The 13,824-nt window shown below is 39.8% G+C and overlaps 1 long non-coding RNA gene across 1 annotated transcript in view; it reads left to right on the forward strand.

The window, feature by feature from the left end:
* Positions 1-294: 294 nt before the first annotated feature.
* LOC108178418 (uncharacterized) overlaps positions 295-13,824 on the forward strand; it is a 316,045-nt gene continuing 302,515 nt past the window's right edge. Inside the window, exon 1 of the long non-coding RNA XR_007911120.2 lies at positions 295-441. This is a non-coding gene — a long non-coding RNA (uncharacterized lncRNA). The remainder of the gene's footprint in view (positions 442-13,824) is intronic.

Below are 13,824 nucleotides of genomic sequence, written 5' to 3' on the forward strand. Positions count from 1 at the left end.
ATGAAGATGGATCTTTGTTGAGGTTGATTTCTTCTGAGAGGATTCATTCCTGAGAGAAGGAGCATGGTGGGGGCAAGAGGTACAGAATCACCACACAGACCCCGGGAGTCGGGTGAAAGTGGGCCCAGAGGTGAGCAGCCGGCAGACTCGTTTATTTCAGTTGCTATAACAGCTTATATAGCCAAGACCAGCCAATCCGATCAAGAGGCGGTTTATGCCCTAACCAATCACAGCCTGTTGCCAGGCAGGCTCTGTTGCCAGGTGGGTTTCAAAGCCATTCCTGAGTAACTGACACTTGCTTGCCAGGGGCCATCTTGTCATGGCCTTCTCTTTCCACCACAGATCTTAGCTAGACAGATAGACAGCAGGACAGCAACATTGAGATCCAGTTCAGGTGCCATCATGCGAGCTCCTATACCACACTGGACTGGTACTATAAAGGTAATAACATAATTGAAATTGAATTTCTGTCACTTGAAACAAATGCAAAAGAATCCCAAACAACTACACTTTGAAATAAGTCATTTCTTAAAATAGTACTCGAAATGCAAATATATCCAGCACTTGTGTTGAGCCAGATAGCCTGAAATTTCCCCCCAGCTCCTCACTCAGCTTGAGGACAGTTTACAAGGGTTCTTTCTGACTAGAAGCCCCTGGCCCTATTTCTTTAGAATACTTGCCATAGGAAATGTGTAATTATAAATTCTTTCTCTGTGCCTTGGAGATGGAAATCCAGTAATGCATTCCACACAGGAGCTGGGAGGACATCATTTTGAAGTAGAATAATGAAGGTATCTCTTGTCTCCTAGTCTCTGTGAGAGGGTAGAAGTCCAATCCCTGTATGTGCCAATTGACACGGCCTAATCACACTGCCCGACTTCCCCCTTAGAACTCTCTACTTTTTCAGTAAAAACTCAGGTCTTAGGTCCTTAAAACCCCTTGTACTTTCTTTTGTAACCTAACTGAGATCAGTATCTCTTTCTTGTTGCATCAGTCTTGGAAACTGTAGCTCCTTCTCTCTGTGGTTACCCTTTCCATGGTTTCAGTTACTTCCTGTCAACTGGGGTTCAAACATGTTGCGACAATGCCCAAATAAATGATGTTTTAAATACTAAGTAGCATGAAAAATCCTTACACAGACCTGCACCATCACTCTTGAGACCAATGTGAATTATCCCCTTTCCACTCTCCACCCTTAGTCGATTAGCAGTCTTTATACTTCCAAGTTACTTGAACCAGCTCTTCAGGTGCTTGTTATCTCAAGCTGCTCAATGACACACACACTCCCACCCCGACCTGTACAGCTCTACTTTCTCCCCGGGTCAAGGGAGGAGTTGAAGAAGCCTAACAGCCATTTGTTCTTGTTTCATCTGTAGGATGATGGCTTGCCAGGACTGACAGGCTAACTCTTCTTCAAATAGAGATAGTTTCAAGGTGTAATGTGTACAGTAGATACTTGGTTAATCATTAGCAAGTCATAAAGGCAAAGGAAATTTCCATCATATAGAATGAGTGATTTAGGATCACTGCTGCTTATTTGTCACAAGAGTTAGAACGTTTCTTGGGATGAGAGCATCCCGTATCAGGCTGAGTTTGAGTCCTGGTTCTGCTTCAATTCCAGTTTCCTGCTGCTGCACAGTCTAGGAGGCAGCAAGTGGTGGCTCAAGTAGTTGAGCTCCTGCCCATCCACATAGGAGACCTGAAGCAGTTTATGTCTCTTGGCTTCAGCTTGGTTTGACCCCACCTGCTGCAATAAATGGAGGACTGAAGCAATATATGGAAGAGCTCCCTCTCTTTTTCTCAACTTTTCTCTGCCTCAAATAAATAAGTAAATGAAAATATAAGTAGAATGAAAGAACAGCTTTTTATTTCAGGCCAGGAGAATACAAAGAACATACACTTTTGATTCCTCAATGGAATCTTACTCAGATGCTATTGCTTCAACATATTAGCTGTGTGTTTAGGACAACTTATTTAGTCCATATTTAATCTCCCTGAATCTCAGTTTCATTTCTTAGAACCTGAGATAATAACAATCTAGAAGCATTATTAGAAGGATTTCCCATTTCCATGATTAGACTAGAACTGAGATGTAATTGAGTTCTAATGATCCACTTATTCAGTGTGACAATTTCCTTTTGCAGCATAAGGTCATGAGATTTTACCCTGTTATTATCATAATATATTTATATCTGCAGGAGAAGATTAATTCTACATTTTCAGCAAAATTAAAGTGTGCCTAACAAAATTCTATTTGGAAATACATCCCTGGAAATAAGTCATGTTGTTTAGAGCAAGGCTTCTTGCATTGTAGGTTAAAATACTTTCAGAAGAATACCTAATTAATACAGTTGTGTCATTTATCCTTTATAATTTACAACCTTAAAATCACAAAGTGTTGAGACTACATCAGTCTAAAACGTTTGTATACAAAAGCAATCAACAAAATGAAAAGGCAACCTAAAGAATGCGAGTACTTGAATATCATATACCTGATAAAAGCTAAAATCCCAAATTTTCTTTTTTTATTTTTTTATTTTTTTTAAACTTTTATTTAATGAATATAAATTTCCAAAGTACAGCTTATGGATTGCAAGGGCTTCCCCCCCATAACCTCCCTCCCACCCACAACCCTCCCCTTTCCCACTCCCTCTCCCCTTCCATTCACATCAAGGTTCATTTTCGTTTCTCTTTATATACAGAAGATCAGTTTAGCATACATTAAGTAAAGATTTCAACAGTTTGCTCCCACACAGAAACATAAAGTGAAAAATACTGTTTGAGTACTAGTTATAGCATTAAATCTCAATGTACAGCACGCTAAGGACAAAGATCCTACATGAGGAGTAAGTGCACAATGACTCCTGTTGTTGACTTAACAAATTGACACTCTTGTTTATGGCATCAGTAATCAGCCTAGGCTCTTATCATGAGCTGCCAAGGCTATGGAAGCCCCTTGAGTTCACTGACTCTGATAATTTTTAGATAAGGCTATGGTCAAAGTGGAAGTTCTCTCCTCCCTTCAGAGAAAGGTACCTCCTTCTTTGATGACCCGTTCTTTCCACTGGGATCTCACTCACAGAGATCTTTCATTTAGGTTTTTTTTTTTTTTTTTTTTTCCCAGAGTGTCTTGGCTTTCCATGCCTGAAATACTCTCATGGGCTTTTCAGCCAGATCTGCATGCCTTAAGGGCTGATTCTGAGGCCAGAGTGCTGTTTAGGACATCTGCCATTCTATGGGTCTGCTGTGTATCTCACTTCCCATGTTGGATCATTCTCTCCCTTTTTGATTCTATCAGCTAGTATTTGCAGACACTATTCTTGTTTCTGTGATCCCTTTGGTTCTTAGTCCTATCATTATGATCAATTGTGAACAGAAATTGATTACTGGGACTAGTGAGATGGCATTGGTACATGCCACCTTGGTGGGATTGAATTTGAAACCCCTGGTATGTTTCTAACTCTACCGTTTGAGGTACGTCAGCTTGAGCATGTCCCGAATTGCACATCTCTTCCCTCTCTTATTGCCACTCTTATATTTAACAGTGATCACTTTTCAGTTAAGTTTCAGCACTTAAGAAGAATTGTGTATTGATTACAGTATTCAACCAAAAGTATTAAGTAGAACAAACAAAAAAAATACTAAGAGGGATAACATATCAACAATCAGGGTGAGGGCTGATCATGCCACCGTTTCTCATAGTGTTCATTTCACTTTAACAGGTTTCCTTTTTGGTGCTCAGTTAATTGTCACCTATCAAGGAGAACAAGTGGTATTTGTCCCTTTGGGATTGGCCTATTTCACTCAACATAATGTTTTCCAAATTCCTAACAGGGATCACTTTTCAGTTAAATTTAAACACCTAAGAATAATTGTGTGTTAATTACAGAGTTCAACCAACGGTACTAGATTTTTTTTGTTCTAGTACCGTTGGTTGAACCAAATTTTCATGTAAGGAATTCATGACACTCAATAACCTTATTAAAAAATAGTGAAGAGTGAGTATTTGCTTCAGTATTTGGTGTTGCTTTGGATGCCCACATCTCATATCAGAATAACCGGGTCCAAATCACAGATTCCCTCTAATGCATACTTTCAGAGGCAGCAGATGATGGCTCCACTTACTTGGATCCCTGGAAGACTCAGAATGAGTTCCAGGATGCTAGCTTAACCTTGCCCAGAACCAGCCATTGCAGACATTGGGGGACTGAACCAGCAGATCTACTTCTTTCTCTCTGCAATCAAATAAAACATTAAATGAAATAAAAATGAACAAAGGTCCTAAATATATTTTTCCAAAGAAGATATAAGTAGCCAATGGAAATGTGAAATTATGCTTAATATTACTAATCATCATGGAAATGCAAATCAAAACAGTGGTGAGATGTCACTCCATACCAATTAGCTATTATCACAGTGCACAATATATAAAAAGCTTTGGCTAGGATGTGGAAAAAAGAAAACCCTGGTATCCTGTTGGCTGGAACGTAAATGAATACAGACATTATCGAAAACAGTATAAAGATTGCCCATCCCCAAATTTAAAAATAGAACTATCATGTGATCCAGTCATCCCACTACTGGGCATATCGTCAAAGGAAATGACATCAGTATCTGCAGAAGATAAGGCCATTGCTGTGATTACTGCCGTATTATTCAGAAGAACCAAGCTATAGCAATGACCTGAGTGTCATACACCCCCACGCACATAATGAGATAATATTCTGCCATTAAATGGAAGACAGCCCCATTTGCAACATCCTGCCTGAATCCTGAGGATAATACATGAAACCTAAGCCAGACATAGAATAACAAATACTGTATGATCTCACTTATAGGTAGAACATGAAAAAGTTGAACTCATATAAGCCAAAAGTTGAAAAGTGCTTATTAGGGTGGTTGTGGCTATGGAATAATGTTGGTCAAAAAGCATAGACTTTTGGTCACATGAACAAGTTCTACGTATGTAAAGCACAGCACAGGTGGTGATGGCTGTATCTATTTGCTTGTATAAATCAGTACATTGTGGTGGGATTTGCTACAGTGCTTCAGTTGCCTCTTGGGACACTTGCGTCCCATATCAAGTTCCTGATTTTAAGTCACAGGTCCATTTCAAGTTCCTGCTTTCTGTTAAGTGTACTTTGGGAGGCAGTAGATAATAATCAAAATACTTGAGACCCTGCCACCCATGTGGGAAACTTATATTGAGTTCCAGGCTTCTGGCTTCATCCTGGTCCAAGCCTTGGTACTGTAGACATTTTGGGAATCTGTCTTTCTGTTTCTCTCTCTGCCTGCCTTTCAAATAAATTATGTGTGTGTGAGAGAGAGAGGGGGTAGATAAAGAAAATATTTATTTATTTATTTGAATAAATAAATCTTTTTTTTTTTTTTTTGACAGAGTGGGCAGTGAGAGAGACAGAGAGAAAGGTCTTCCTTTTCCGTTGGTTCACCCCCTAATGGCCGCTGTGGCCGGCGCACTGCACTGATCCGAAGGCAGGAGCCAGGTGCTTCTGGTCTCCCATGGGGTGCAGGGTCCAAGCACTTGGGCCATCCTCCACTGCACTCCTGGGCCACAGCAGAGAGCTAGACTGGAAGAGGAGCAACCGGGACAGAATCCTGTGACCCGACTGGAACTAGACCATGGTGTGCTGGCGCCACAGGCGGAGGATTAGCCTATTGACCTGCTGCACCGGCCTATTTATTTGAAAGACAGAGTTACAGACAGATAAGAAGAGACAGGGAGAGAGAGAGAACCTCATCTGCTGATTCATTCCCCAAATTGTCGCAATGGCCAGTATGGAACCAGGCCAAGGCCAAGAGCTTGATCTGGTCTCCCATGTAGGTGCAGAGCCATCTTATGCTGCTTTCTGAGGAGCAGGGAGCTGGATTGGAAGTGGAGCAGCTGGAATTTGAACCGGTGTCTGTATGGTATGCTGGCATTGCAGGAGAGATTTAATCTACTGTGCCACATGCTGGAATCTCAAATAAATTTTTTTAAAGATTTATTTATTTATTTGAAAGTCAGAGTTACACAGAGAGAGGAGAGGCAGAAAGAGAGAGAGAGAGAGAGAGAGAGAGAGAGAGAGAGAGAGAGTCTTCTAGCCCCTGATTCACTCCCCAATTGGCCGCATGGCTGGAGCTGAGCTGATCCGGAGCCAGGAGTCTCCTTCGGGTCCTACCACGTAGGTTCAGGGGCCCAAGGACTTGGGCCATCTTCCACTCTTTCCCAGACCACAGCAGAGAGCTGGATCGGAAGTGGAGCAGCCCAGACTTGAACCCATTCCCATGTGGGAATGCCTGCACTGTAGGTGGCAGCTTTACCCACTACACAACAGCGCCAATGGTTACAATTCAGGTGGGTATATCAAATAGAACTTAAATCTTTGCTTTCTGATCTTACCTCATGACTCACTGGCCTTACATCTTAGGAAAGTTGTGAGATGTCTGTAAGCATCATATTTTTGTGTTTAGAAGCCTACCAGTTCTACATTACTCCATAGATCATGCAAGGTTTAAATGTTTTTGAACTACATAGTAACATACAAAATAAAGAAGCCATTTAGAGATTAAATAAAAATAATATAAAGTTATATAAGAATAAGATACTTTTCTTCAGAGAATCCACAGTTTTCTACCACTCTGAAACTGTACACTGACTATAACAAATCTTCTTGAAGTGTTCACTACACAAAATTCTCTTTGTGGAATATTTTCATAAAACATTGTGTTAATAAGAATCTAGTTATTGTGTCTTTTTAATATGCTTCAAAGTATGTCTTTCCACCTATTAAAATTGATTGCCATATTAATTATCCCAAATTAGTAAACTAGAAATCTAATCACTCCCACTGTCAGACTTGGCAAGTTTCACATTTGGAAATCCATGTTTAAACACAATTTACTCTGCCTTCTAGAATCAACACAAAACTATTTCTTCAGTAAATTTTCTGACCTTCTTTTTCTAAGAAGTTGTTTTAAGTAGAAAATCGAAGAGGTGGAATAATGAACTTTTCATTCCACTCATTTATACGAATTTATGGGAATAAAACCCTGTTCAAGCACTTGAATATGAACTTCAACCTTGAAATCATTACTTAGCATGTATTTTAGTTAGTATAAGGAAAGACTAAGAGTGATGATTACTTTTAGGCATTAACTGAGTTAAGTGATGCCCAGATAGCTGGTGAGGTACTTTTACAGGGTGTGTCTCTGAGAGTATTTCTGGAGCTTAGTATTTAATCATTGGACTGAGTAAAGATTTAACCTTAAGAGTGTCAGTGGACATCATCCATCTCATTGAAGGTGCAGAAGAGACAAAAAGTATCTGGATCTAAGAGATCCATCTTCTCTTTTCCTTGGACATCAGAACTCAGATTCTCAGACTTTGGGCTAAATTATTGCTCCAGCTCTCCTGGTTTTCCTGCCTATAGAAGGTTCATATCATACGGCTTCTTAGCTTACATAATTGGTTGAACCAGTTTCCATAATTAATGGCCTATCTATCTATATATATCCTTTGGGATCTGTTTCTCAGGAGATCCCTGAAAAACACAGGAAGGAACTACTATGGTAAAATTTTTTTTTTTGGAGGGGAATAAACTGAATTTTGCACAAGAAATAGTAAGTCTCATCTTTCCAATACCAGATCCCCAATGTAATTGCAAAGGTATTCCCAGATTAAAATTGATGAGTAAGACTTCTGAGAGCTTTAGACTGAGTATATGTATTTTGTTTTTCTTTTTTATGCTTTACTTTCTAGACAGTTAAGCCAAAATTAGTGATGAATGAATGATCTTGTTTTTTTATGTAGTTAAATTGCATTGAGTTTTTCAAATCACCCTGCAGATCACCATCTGGGACACGTATATCCCTTCATCCAGGAAGACAAACCCTCCAGACTTCACTCCACTGATGTCCATGCATTGATAGATATTTTCATAAGACCTGATTCTCCTAGCTGAATCTGATTGAGTGTGCAAGGGAAGCTGTGTCATTGAGTCTCACCTCTAATATAAGGGTTTTGGGCGTGGCACAAAGAATAACATTATTGTCTGTGTCCCTCTGGGACTAAATCTACAGCATAAAGTAGAGGACTCAGCATTTGTGATTTGGGCCATTTGGAGAAGGTTGTTCTGAGGTAAGAGACAAGAATGAGGCTAATACAGGAAGAGAGAAAGGAGAGAGAGTATCTTGATGATTTTCTTGTTTCTGAAACTGAACTACAAAACAGTTCTCAGATTCTGTTTTTTTTTTTTTTTCCAAATGATTCCCCTTTCAACTTTGTGTTTCTTACCCTCAGCTATAGCCAATCATTGGCCTACATTATTGTCCTTTTACTTGTCAAGTTAGTAACTCAGTAGCAAACCTAACAAAAGTTACAGAGCTTGTTCTAGTCTATATAGTTCCATATAACAACACTGAATTAAAGAAAGATACCCCCTTTGGCCCAGTGCCACCCCAAGGGGGCTGTACTGATGAGTAAACTACAAACCTGATTGTAGCCTCTCCTATCCTTGAAACTGGATACAAAACCATACACTATAACCCTTAGGCTGGTGGTAAGGCCATTGGTTTAAAATTTCCCTTTATAGCCCAAATTCCATATTCTTTACGGTGGTTTTAAAACTATGATTATCTTTGGTTAGTCACCAAGAAAAATCAATTGATAACATCTATAATAACCCACAAATAAGAAAACCTTGGGTGAAGGCAATTTATAGTACTGCAATGAGTACCCTAAGGAGAGTAAAGGTTTATTTGCCTTTGGTCTTGTTATTTGACTGTTCTGAATAGGAAACATTACTTTGATTCCTAGCACATTAACACTTTTTTACATTTACACTGGGCTGGGGTACCAAGTAATGTTCTGAGGGACAATGTTAACTGTTATGTACAAACTGTATTACAAATGTAATTGGAGCTATAATGCAAGGAAAATGCTCACAGTAGGCAAAGCTATGCTTGGACAGGTCTGGCTTTGTTTTATGACCTACATTAGCAGGGCTCCACTGATAGAGGGTACCCTTCCCTAGTCCACATCTAAGCTTCTATATCTACAATTCTCAGTGAAAGATGCCTTAACATTCTCAAAAACAGAGTTAATTTCCTCTGAATTTTAAGAAGCCAGGCTTTTGTCTGTAAGACACAAATTTGTTTCATACGCCTATCTCCATCTTGGTAAAATTTTCCTTGAAGAACATCACTTAGATTTTTCAATCAGGCAAGGAAGAATCCCCTTAGCTATTCAGATTTTACCCAGGAGTGAGGAGTTTCCCAGCACGAAGGACTTTTATTGCTAAATTGGAAAAAGTTCCAGGGATATCCGGAAGAATTGTTGACCCTAACTGTGGAAAGTATTTGTGGCAGTAATGCTGATGGTAGAGCTAAGATGGGGAGAATGAGCTTACTTTGAATGTAAACATTGTTCAACTCACAGACTTCAAAAATTTATTTTTATGCTATTTGAAAAGCAGAGAGACAGGCGGCGCCGCGGCTCACTAGGCTAATCCTTCACCTAGTGGCGCCGGCACACCAGGTTCTAGTCCCGGTCGGGCGCCGGATTCTGTCCCGGTTGCCCCTCTTCCAGGCCAGCCCTCTGCTGTGGCCAGGGAGTGCAGTGGAGGATGGCCCAGGTGCTTGGGCCCTGCACCCCATGGGAGACCAGGAAAAGCACCTGGCTCCTGGCTCCTGCCATCGGATCAGCGCGGTGTGCCGGCTGCAGCGCGCCGGCCGCGGCGGCCATTGGAGGGTGAACCAACGGCAAAGGAAGACCTTTCTCTCTGTCTCTCTCTCACTGTCCACTCTGCCTGTCAAAAAAAAAAAAAAAAAAAAAAAAGAAAAGCAGAGAGACAGAAATGATATATGCTAGTTTATTCCATTATACCTGGAACAATTGGGACTGGGCTAGTCCAAAGCTATAAGCCCAGAGCTCAGTGTTGGTCTCCCAGAAGGGTGGCATGGATCCAAGGACCTGAGCCACCACGTGCTGCCACCCAAGGAGTAAATTAGCAGGAAGCTGGAATTGAAAGTAGTGCTGGGACTTGAATCCAGGTACTCCAATGTGGCATATATGCTTCCCAAGCAGTGTCTGAACCAGTTCAGACACCACCCCTGGGTCATGGGTTTGTCTAACTACACTAATGAAACTAAAAGCTATCAAAAGCAGTCTAAATGTAAAGTAGACAACTTATAATGTTGAATATGAATTGATTAGTGAAGCAATATCTGATCCAAACAGATTAGAATGTGTTTAATGACCCAAACTTACACTCAAATGTGTCATTCTTCCGTGCACACAGACTTTTTCTGATTCTCATTGTCTCCTTACAAAAACAGAGAAGACATGAGTGGCATTATAGCATTCAGAGTGGAGCTTGAGTTCAAGGGTCAAAAAATATATGGGTTCAAATATTGGGTAGTCTCCTTGTGGTATGACCTTGACCTAGTTATGTAATCTTTCTGTGATTTGTTTTTTTCTCATATTTGAAATGAAGTTAATATTATTAATTTATAGGATTTTGATTAGTTGAAAGGACTTAGACGTGTAAACACCATGCAAATATTAAATAATTATTAGCTATTATCCTGTTGTTATTTACACTAGGTTTACCCCAATTCCATCAAATTGTCTATCAATTGTCTTGGGGAGCTTTTTTAAAATTTTATTTAAGTTACATGTATTTCATATATATAGCTTTAGGAACATAGTCAAAACTGGCACCATACTTCTCTTTGACCCTTAGTTCCTACCTTCTTCCTAGCCCCACATTGATTTCTTACCCTAACCCTAGACATAAGGAACTTCTCCCCTGCCCCCACCCATTTACTCAGCACTTTCCTGGGATACAACTGTTCTGCTCCCTCTCAGATAGATACCCTTCTCCCTTCCCCTCTGTACTTCACAAAGATGATAACTGGTAGAGATCCGGGGTTGAGACTTCAAAATCAAAAAACCTTGGGTTTAATAGTAGCCCTATCACTTGCTCACTTATAAGTCTGGCATTGAATAAGCTGTAATATAGTTACTATATTCCTCCCTTATCCATGGTTTTGCTTCTAAAAATTCAGTTATCCATGGACAACGTTAGTCTCAAAGTAACATAGAAAATTCTACAAATAAGTAATTTATGTTTTAAATAACTTATAGTACATAACTATAATAATTCTATTTTATCCTCATGGTTAAGCCCTTACTGTAACTAATTTATAAATTAAAATTTATCATAGAAACATAGGCATAGAAAACAACTATGTGAAGTTTGATGTTATCTGTAGTTTCAAGACTGCACTGGAGGTCTTAGAATGCAGACAAGGGGTTACTACTTTATAGATTAAACTAGTTGATATACACAGTATCTAGAAAAGTCACTAGTACTGTTAGCAGCCTAACTAAGCAAAACTTCGTGGCCAGTACATTTTGCCTTCCCTATGAAGTCTTCCCTATTAGCTCAGGACAGATCTGTTTGCCCATTTATCTAAGCTTCTATACCACCTTTTATATATCATTATCATAATAGTTATTATACTTCATACTATTACATAATTATGTGTCCATTCCTTTGATGGACTAGAATCATATAATGCAAGGGTTCATCTCTTAATATTTCCTGTTACCTTGATCCATAGTACATTACTGAAGAGATAAAGTCCTAATGCATGTTCAATGAAAAAATTAATTGATAATGAAAACAGCTTACATATTCTAGATTATTAAAAGAAAATTAGGGGACGGGCAAGATGGCACCTGAGTGAGATGCTCCACACAGAGACACTGATTTGAACAGCCGTCTGCATACCAAGTCACCTTCACAAAAGCTACAGAAGCCATGTGAAAGACCAAAATACTTAATTTAGGATAATTACACAAGTCACAATGAGGAAAACAGCATGGAAATAATTATCTACATCACCCATCCCCCATATGAAGTATAACAGTGTGGACAGAAATTCTTCTCATTTGAAGGAAGGAAAGGGAATTGAATCCAGCACTTAGATTGGAATTCCAGGGCCTGGGCCACTGTTAGAAAATTCACAATCAGATACAGTGCCTGGCTCCTGCTCCCAGGATCACATCTTCAGATGGAATATTTCCACCTTCCTTAGCCATTTAGCCCAAAGACCATCTCTGCCACCACTCCCCCAACCTTCAGCAGACAGAAGAAAAAGATACTCACTTGGAAGTAGAGCAGGAAAGGGAACTTAATACCTTGTCTTAAATTCAGAGCTTTCTTGCAAGGAAACCTAAGCAACTGATATAACCAAAGTCCTCTACCCCTATGCCATGGCTCACAGACTTACACTCTAGATTCATCAGGAATCGGGAAGAGACCTGAGCTCCTGTGAGACAGACTTATTTTAAAGTGTATCACTAACAGCCTCAAGTGTGTCTGATATTCACCTACAAGACTTTATATTGCCCAGTGACTATGAGATCCAGGAGTGACCCAGCCTAATTCCATTCTGGGCAGCCAAAAGGCTGCCTTTATTACTCTCTTCCAATCTTAGTAAGATAGCAAGAAACCATAGGACTGAGTTTTGGGACTAAATGCAAGATGGATAAACCCAACATTAGGAATATTCTAATGGTCCTGTCTGCCATTACATATGGAGAGTCACTAGGCTTCTTCTAGCCTGTCTCAGGCAACAAGGAACCATAGAAACATTTTGGGACTCAGTACATGCTGGTGAAACTCAGCACTGAGGAGATTCTATTGGTCCCTGTCCCCAGAGAAATGCCTGCCTTGAATCTTCTGGATGTACTTTAGTGCTATGAAGAGTTATTTGGCACTAAATAATCCATATTAGACTCTAGCAAGTATCACTAGTGTCCGATAGGAGTGGCACTGGGTAGAGAGACCACCTCAGCAGACATAGCATAGCAGGATGTGTTTGATCCAATCCTCAGGCTCTTCTGGTTTCAGTGGGGTCCAGCTATGATCCAACATCTTGACGTTGATGGCCATAGGACTAGGATCCTGTGCCTACACAAGCCTTGGAAGAGGACTATGTTGATGGATTCCTCCCACCCCACCCCTTTTTTTCTGTTGCTTCACTAATTCATTCTGAACAATATACCAATGAAGATTTGGAATAAATCTGAGTTTGCAGAGTATTGTAAGACTGAAACAGTGAAAACACACTAACAGTAGTCACACAGCAAGCTTTTACTTGAGGTTCCATCTAGTGAGGAAATAACAGAAATGTCCACTGACTCAGAGAAAGAGACCACATAAAATTTCTGAAAGAACAGCCACAAACAAAGCCAGATTATTATAACTAATACCTCAAAGGACAGATGACATTGACAATGAGCGTGGAGAATTTTAAGGTACCATGACCTCACCCAATGAGCAAATTAAGGTTTCAGAAACAAATCATCTAAAAATTGAAATTTTCAAAGCCTTGGGTAAAGATTTAAAAATAGTACTTTTGAGGAAATTTGATGAACTTCAATGGAACACAGAGAAATTATTCAGTACTCTTAGAGACTTGAGAAGAGTTGGAAATAATTCAGCAAAATCGAACGGAAGTCAATCTTGTAATTTGTAAGTATGTTAAGCAAAATTACAAACTAGAAAGAAGGCACAAACAGGAAATAGATCTGAAAGAAGACAGTATCAGTGAGCTCAGAGAAAGGCTTTGTGAAAATATACAGTTGTGTCATAGTGGTTTAAGCTTCTGCCTACTATGCTGGCATCCCATATTAGTGGGCTGATTAAGTCCCAGCTGTTCTGCTTCTGATCCAGCTTTCTCATAATGTACCTGGGAATTCAGCTAAAGATGATCCAAATGCTTGGGCCCCTACAATTCACATGGGAGACCTGG

The sequence above is a fragment of the Oryctolagus cuniculus genome, chromosome 15 (assembly GCF_964237555.1).
Source record: "Oryctolagus cuniculus chromosome 15, mOryCun1.1, whole genome shotgun sequence".
In the NCBI taxonomy this organism is placed as follows: domain Eukaryota; kingdom Metazoa; phylum Chordata; class Mammalia; order Lagomorpha; family Leporidae; genus Oryctolagus; species Oryctolagus cuniculus.